Source organism: Gossypium hirsutum, chromosome D12, assembly GCF_007990345.1.
Source record: "Gossypium hirsutum isolate 1008001.06 chromosome D12, Gossypium_hirsutum_v2.1, whole genome shotgun sequence".
Lineage (NCBI taxonomy): Eukaryota > Viridiplantae > Streptophyta > Magnoliopsida > Malvales > Malvaceae > Gossypium > Gossypium hirsutum.
In genome coordinates this window covers 1,550,037-1,558,725 of record NC_053448.1, presented here as the reverse complement: position 1 = coordinate 1,558,725, position 8,689 = coordinate 1,550,037, and the positions used below count along the sequence as shown (strand labels likewise).

The 8,689-nt window shown below is 34.4% G+C and overlaps 1 pseudogene; it reads left to right on the top strand.

The window, feature by feature from the left end:
• LOC121224471 (brefeldin A-inhibited guanine nucleotide-exchange protein 1-like) overlaps positions 1 to 6,910 on the top strand; it is an 11,309-nt pseudogene extending 4,399 nt beyond the window's left edge.
• The last annotated feature ends 1,779 nt before the right edge of the window (positions 6,911 to 8,689 follow it).

Genomic DNA, 8,689 nt, shown 5'->3' with positions numbered 1-8,689 from the left:
AAAGGTATTTTTTTTCCTCATTAATTTTTGACATGAATGCTGGTTCTATGTCCACAAGTTTGTCTATCATGTGAATTTTCACCAAACATATTTGAAAGGTATTTTTTTATTAATATTTCTTTGGACAAAGTATTGGATCAGTGCTCATAACAATGTCTCTAGTTTGATTACTATGTCAAGTTTTATATAGAAGTGTCCATCTAATCATATGTGAAATCCTGTATGAATTTGGTACGTGCTTCTCAAATTTTGTGAAAGAAGGGCTGGTCAACATAAAAATTAACTCAAGCACCTGTTATTTTACTGTTCTCAGAACTTCCTTTAGCTTCGTTTCACATTATTTTATTTCTCATTATCTTTTATTTATTATATGAAACTTTAGTTAAATGTATTAATGTCTAATGAAAATCATTTGTTAAATTGTATATAATTTGAAACCTTTTGCAAAAAATTGCAAAAAGCAGGTCAATGTAGTAATTAGTTATTGACCAAAAAGAACACAGGAATTAACTTGAGCACCAGTCATGTGTGATGTTCTCAGAGATTTCTTTAGCTTCTTTCCTAGTTTATATATTTTTTAAATTTCTCATTATCTTTCATTTCTTAATGTGTGCTTTAGTAAAATGTATTAAAACTCTTATAATTCCATCAGATATTTGCAGGATTGTCAATGGCCTTCTGAAAACTGCTTTAGGGCCTCCATCTGGTTCAACCACAACTTTGTCTGCAGTTCAGGATGTTACTTTTCGGCATGAATCAGTGAAGTGTTTAGTTGGCATCATTAAGTCAATGGGAGCTTGGATGGATGGACAGCTGAAGATAGGTCATTCTGACTCACCTAAGAGCTTTGAGAATGACACTTCAGCTGAGAGCCATTCAACTTCAACTGCTGAAGATGGAACTCTTGCTGATTGTGAGTTGCATCCAGAAATGAATTCTGAATATCAGATGCTGCTACAGTTGAGCAACGCCGAGCTTACAAGATTGAACTCCTGGTTAGTTATTGCTTTAAGTTTCTCAAATAGCAGAAGACTTGTTTGGTACCCAAATTGTCACAGAGAGGGCTGCCTTATAATTTAATTTGTCATATTTTTTATTGAATTCTATTCTTTTATGTATTTTTAGGCAGATAAATTAAATCTAGTTTTCTCCTTCTTCACAAGCTTAGTTTTAGTGATTATTTTACCGGGTTATATGCAGAAAGGCGTCTCATTGTTTAACAGGAAGCCATCCAAAGGCATCGAGTTTCTTATAAACACCAGGAAGGTTGGCAACACTCCAGAGGAAGTGGCATCTTTTCTAAAGAAAAACACTACTGGGCTGAATGAAACCATGATCGGCGATTATTTGGGTGAAAGGGAAAATTTGCTTTGAAAGTCATGCATGCTTATGTAGATTCTTTCAATTTCAAATCTATGGATTTTGGTGAAGCAATTAGGTTCTTCCTACGTGGCTTTAGGTTGCCAGGCGAGGCACAGAAAATTGACCGCATCATGGAAAGTTTGCTGAGCGCTATTGTAAATGCAATCCGAACTCATTTACTAGTGCAGATACTGCCTATGTACTGGCATACTCTGTCATAATGCTCAACACTGATGCTCATAATAACATGGTCAAAGATAAGGTTTGTTTGTCAAACCTATTTTGTTTCTTCAGTACATCGCTGAGTTATGAACTTTTGCTTTGCATGCTTTCTTAATATGTACTTGTCTTTTGAGGGACCTTTCTGATCTATTCTGGGGCTTGTAAGCCTTTCAGGTGCTTTTAATTTTCCTATCAATAATGGAAAATTTTCTTGTACAATTGTGATTAGGGTTTTAGTTGTACATAGATAATCTCACAATTGTTATATGTTGCTTCCACATTCAGATGACTAAGTCTGATTTCATCCGAAACAACCGAGGAATAAATGACGGCAAGGATTTACCTGAGGAGTATCTTGGTGCTCTTTATGATCAGATTGTGAAAAATGAAATTAAGATGAATGCTGATTCTTCTGTTCCTCAAAGCAAGCAAGAAAACAGCTTAAATAAGTTATTGGGTTTGGACGGTATACTGAATCTGGTTAGTTGGAAGCAAGCTGAAGATAAGCCATTGGGTGCAAATGGTCTTCTTATAAGACATATTCAAGAGCAGTTTAAGGCAAAGTCTGGAAAATCAGAGTAAGTTTTTTAATCTAAAATGTTTTGCTCTGTCGAAGATGACTGGTTGGGCAAGGAATTAGAATTATGGCTCTTGTTTGGGTTATATATTGGTTGTCTTGAATCATAATTTTCCTTCATACCATTACTGAGTGCCAGATAATTTCTTTTACATATTTTTGTATATGTTTGGAAAGTAAGTCTTTTGATCTGAGTTGATGCTAACATAAATACTTCAAAGTGAACTTGCATAATTAAACAAAGAGAATTAAGTTCTTGTACGCTTCTCTATATATGTTCTTGCCAGATTGCTTCTGTTTTAAATAGATCTTTGTTCTTTTATCATCCTAATATCCCAGAGGACCTACATAATATTTGTTAATAGAGCCTTTTTTCATTCTCTCTTGCAGGTCTGTTTATCATGTTGTTTCAGATGTATCAATCTTGAGGTTTATGGTGGAGGTCTGCTGGGGACCCATGCTGGCTGCATTTAGTGTCACTCTTGACCAAAGTGATGATAGACTTGCTACCACTCATTGCTTACTGGGCTTTCGACATGCTGTGCATGTAACTGCAGTATTGGGCATGCAGACGCAGAGAGATGCTTTTGTCACATCTGTGGCAAAGTTCACTTTTCTCCATTGCGCTGCAGATATGAAACAAAAGAATGTTGATGCTGTAAAGGTAAGTAGTATTTGTTCGCACATGATAAAAAAGAAATGGAATCTTACCCCTGGTATTCTCATATGCTACATCACAGGAAGAGTTGTAATTGCTGTATCAGCCAATCTGAATGTTTGCCCTTATGGACTCCTCCACAGATGATAAAGTTCATTTGTGTGGACTAGTCTTTTATGCATTTTAGTTCCTTTTTCTGGGTATTAACTTGTTTATGGAGCATTGATAATCTAGTAGTTTTGAAATCAAGTTCAAGGATGCCTAATGATGTTCGGTTTTTTATTGCTCTTGTGGTTTTTGTTTGACTTTATGTGTTATAATTTTTAGCTATTTGAAATCATAAGCATTACTTTTTTGTACAGTTAATATTAACCATGAGTAAATTTATCGGTCATATGCCTGATATTAGTTTTATCATTGATAAACAATAAGTTGAAGCAGGCAACTGTTGTGGCCATGGGTTAGTCATGGTATTGATTGAAAAAGGCAACCTTTTGAGGGCTGTGTTATACACGCTTATGAGACTATGCATGCAAAATAACCATTTAGCCTAAACTGTGATGGATGGATGATAGTTCCTTTTTTTCTTTTTGTTCGGCAAAATAGGTGAAAAAGAATTAATGCATTAAATTTTGTAGCCTGTTGCCTGCGTATAATATAATTTTCTTTCTGTGAAATGTTCTTTTTATATCTCACTTGTTGAAACATTTTACTTGATACAGGCAATAATCTATTGCCATTGAAGATGGTAACCATCTTCAGGAGGCCTGGGAGCATATATTGACATGCCTGTCCAGAATTGAGCATTTGCAACTGTTGGGAGAAGGTGCCCCAACTGATGCATCTTTTTTATCTGTGTCAAACACTGAAACAGATGAAAAGATGGCAAAATCTGCTGGTCTTCAATCTCTGAAGAACAAAGGAACCCTCCAGAATCTAGCTGTAATGGCAGTTGTCCGAGGAGGTTCTTATGATAGCGCCTCTGTTGGAGTCAATAATTCTGGGTTGGTATCTCCTGAGCAGATTAATCACTTCATTGCAAACTTGAATTTATTGGAGCAGATTGGAAGTTTTGAGTTGAATCATGTGTTCGCACATAGTCAAAGGTTAAACAGTGAAGCAATAGTGGCATTTGTGAAAGCCCTTTGCAAGGTTTCTATATCGGAGTTGCAGTCTCCAACAGATCCCCGTGTTTTTAGCCTGACAAAACTAGTTGAAATTGCGTAAGATTCTTACCTTTTTCTTTTAGAAATTTCCTATAATATTAGCTCCATTAAGACCATGTGTTTACCCTTACAGATAAGGTTGCTCTAGATTTCTCCTGCACATATATCTCCCTTATTCTACAATGTGCTATTGCAGGCATTACAATATGAACCGCATCAGATTAGTTTGGAGTCGCATGTGGAATGTTCTCTCTGATTTCTTTGTTTCGGTTGGATTGTCTGAGAATTTATCTGTAGCAATTTTTGTAATGGATTCATTGCGGCAACTTGCTATGAAATTCTTAGAACGTGAGGAGCTCGCAAATTACAATTTCCAGAATGAATTTTTGAGACCATTTGTGATTATTATGTGGAAAAGCAACTCTACAGAAATAAGGGAATTAATAGTTCGGTGTATTTCTCAGATGGTCCTCAGCCGCGTCAGAAACGTGAAATCAGGATGGAAAAGTGTTTTTTCGGTATGCTAGTGGCTCATCTAACATTTCTATTGTCATGCAGCTCCAATATTCTTTTCACACAATTCTGTTCTCTCAGGTGTTCACAGCTGCTGCTGCTGATGAGCATAAGAATGTTGTCTTGCTGGCTTTTGAGACAATGGAAAAAATAGTGCGAGAATACTTTCCTTATATAACTGAGACAGAGGCTGCTACATTTACTGATTGTGTTAGATGCCTCATCAAGTTCACAAATAGCAGGTTTAACAGTGATGTTAGCCTTAATGCTATTGCATTTCTGCGGTTCTGTGCCTTTAAACTTTCCGAGGGAGGACTTGTTTGCACTGATAAGAGCTCTGATGATGGTTCATCTGTTTCAACTGTAATTAAGGATAATTCAGGTGTACAAAGTTTCACGGATATTGATGATCCTGGTTCTTATTGGGGCCCTCTGCTAACAGGTAATTGGCTAGTTTAGTTCCTTGCAAATCCTCAAAAATTGTTACTACGTTATGCAGTATGGATGGAATGATAGGCTATTTGTATATCGAATTCTTAGGATCAAAACTAAGTGATATAGGTTCACATGGCTGTTGATGGAGGATACTGTTCTCTTATTACTAGCATGTTGTCACTTCTTGTTTAAGTCCATGTCAAAGATGCATTTTTGTGTTTAAATCATTGGACAATTTCTAATTTTCAGTGTTAGTCATAACCACTTCCCATTTAGGTTAGGCTCTATTGACCAGTTAAATGCAAAAGCAATTTTTAGCTGCTTTGCAATTGTTCTTTTGAAGGCAACTAATGCTATCACTGCTAGTTTTTTGACATTGCAGAAAAGCGCGGGTTGGTGTTGAAGTTATAGAATTTTTTATGTTGTTTCAGGTTTACAAAACTAACATCTCACTCGAGATTAGCTATTCGAAGAGTTCGTTGAAGTGCTTTTCACATCCTGAATGACATGTCATCTTTTCTCACAGACATTCTGGCTTGGTGTTTTGAGTTGTTTCCCATATTTGATGGGTTGTGAAAGAAGAAAGGTCTACAATGAGCAGGATTCCACTGCAGATCTCCTCATGCGATGCATACATGACTGAAATTTGCGTGCATTAAGGTTTAGTAGATTTATTATTTCTATGATGTATTGAGGCCGCTTCAATTGGTATGCATTACAGATACTTAAGAAGTTCTAGGTCCTGCAAGCACTGGGGTTGCAGCATTGTCTCATTTGACAGGAGAGTTAGGAAGCAGACTTTCAGAAGATGAATGGCAAGAAATTACTAGCATTAAAAGAAGCAGCCATGTCTACTTTGCCAGGGTTTAAGAAGCTTTTGACAACCATGGATGACATCAAGGTGCCACACAATTCTCAATCCTATTCTAATACTGAAACTAGTTCTGATCATGGATTGACCAATGATGATCTTGAGGATGATAATCTACAAAATGTGGCTTATGTGGTTTCGAGGACGAGAGTCATATTTCCGTCCAGCTATCATTTAGAGGTTCTTTACACACTATATTCTTGCATGCTAATAATAATTCATTACAATGCTATATTTATGACATAATCGTATTTGTTTTGGCTTAATCATTTCAGGTCGTGACTGATATGTACAGAACACACCTACAATTCTTGTCAGCTGCCAACATAAATATCATTGTTGAGATATTTTCCTCCATTTCATCACATGCTCTGCAACTGAACTCCGAGACAACAATGCAAAAGAAAATACAGATAGCGTGCTCAATCTTGGAGCTCTCAGAACCTCCCATGATTCACTTTGAGAAGGAGGCTTATCAAAATTACCTCGACTTCCTCCAATATTTAGTCAAAAAGAATCTGTCCATTTCCAAGGAGATGAACCTAGAATTACTGCTTGTAGCAGTGTGTGAAAAAATAATGCAAATATACCTCAACTGTACTACTGTGAACCATAATGTGCAACAGAATCGGGGGACAAGGTGGTAGTGGTGACTCATTGGACTCTTCCATTAAGTTCAGCCAAGAAGGAAGAATTGGCAGCTAGAACTCCATTACTTGTGTCAGCATTGAGGGCATTGAGTGGGTTGGAAAGAGATTCCTTTAGAAAATACATATCGAATGTCTTTCTTCTGTTGGTAGATCTTGTCCAGAGTGAGCATAGCTCGGGCGAAGTTCAACGGGTTCTGAGCAACATATTCCAGTCATGTATAGGTACAATAATAATGCAATGATTTAAGATTATATGTTTCAGAATATATAACATTTAGATATGTCACAGTTTTGATCATAGAGTTGGCTTGATGATTAGCCAAGATATATATATAAATATATATAAATATATAAATAGCTTATTCTGAGTTGTTTTCTTTTCTTCTTATAGAAAAGGAGTGTACATGTTAATGAACATCTTGATTGATCTGAATTGAGATTCCCTTCACTTACTCATCTTGGATGGTAGATATTTGTTTGTTTGTGCATCATGAATTAGGCTTAATTTAATTGCAGCAGCGGCCAATATTGCTGGCTGCGGCAGCCTTCATTTCCTTTAAATTTCTTACTTTGAATTTGAAATCCTGATATTATTATAATATAAAATTCATCTTGGTAGGCATGCCCCTGCGATCTTATACCATCTCTCATCCTTTTCCCTATGATACAAACAAATTACTATACGAAACAGGCCTATAGCTTCGAAATTATTACTTATTCGACGGAGCTTCCCGTGCTATAAATTAAACCTCATTCAAACTTTGATTAATATTAAAATGTTACAAATGATCAATGAATTATTTGAAAGATTACATTTTAGTCACTCAATTTTAAGTAGTTACAACATGATCATTAACTATTCGAAAGTTTGTGAAATCTTTAATGGATGACTAATGTGGCAGTTAAATAATTCTTTATCACCATATATATTAGCTATGTATTTTTCACTAGGCTTTTAAAAAGACTAATTCTGCTATTAATCTTTATACTTTGTGAAAGTTATGGATTTAGTCCTTATACTTTAATTTAGTCATTTTTTAGTCTTTGTATTTTTCAAATTTCAGAACTTTAGTCCCCGCCAAACAATAGTTGTTAAATTCATTCAGTTAGATTCTTTTATTTCCAAATTTGATGTGGCAAACATATTAACATATGTGTAATAACATGTCAACTTTTTATTTCCACATATTAATGGCTTAACGATAGTTCTTGTTCATCGGGACAAAAATTTCAAAATTAAAAAGTATAAGGACTTAGAATGATCCAATTAGAGATCACGAACTAAATCTACAACTGTATGCATAGTACATGTCTAGTAATTGAATTTAACAGAACATATTTAACTCCCATAGTTTGGATCGGGACTAAAATTTCAACTTTAAAAAAGTACAAAGACTAAAATTTATCATTTCAAAAAATACTAAGACCAAAATTAATCAAATTAAAGAATAGAGACTAAATTCACATTTATATAGTACAAAATTTAATCTTAAAAAAGCGTTTTAAGTGTTTTTTTATCCTTTAATGATTACATAACCTAAATTGGTATGTTTCAGATTTTCCTAGTAACATGCTTTAAGTTTAGTTTAATATTTCTAGAAAATAATAGGTTAAACATAACTGCGGAAAAACTTAAATGAAAATTTTAATAATTTAATAATTTTTTGATAATTTTTAAAATTGAATTATAAAATTTAGTTTACGTGAAATAAATTATTTGAGTGAAAGAATGAAAATTCAAGCTATATTATCTCTTCTTTTCATGCTTTCAACTTTCAATTCAAGCTTAATTTTTAACGGGGAAAGATTCAAGATTTTATTTTATGAGATGAAACTTCTAAATTTAAAGAAATTAAATATTTCTTTTAATATGTAAAAAAGAATAACTAATATTATACTAAAAATTTCATAAATATTATTATAAATCTAAAAAATTAAATTAAAAAAACTTGACCTTAGTCTTATTTCTCAATACTAAGCATCTTAAATTGCACCCTCAGCTCTTTCATAAGATCGAACTCATCAATGCTGGAATATGTTGAAAATTCTCGAGCTATCTCTTTTTTGGTGTATGCCACCAAGTAACTTGAAAGAAATCATCCTCCATTATGTTGCGAAGCCTTGTCTTCACAATTTTATTTCCTAAGATGCTCGTTCGATTGTTGCAGTAGACACAGGAAGAGTTAGCACAAGACGAATAATTCTATCGAAAAGAGGATAAATACTTGACTTATT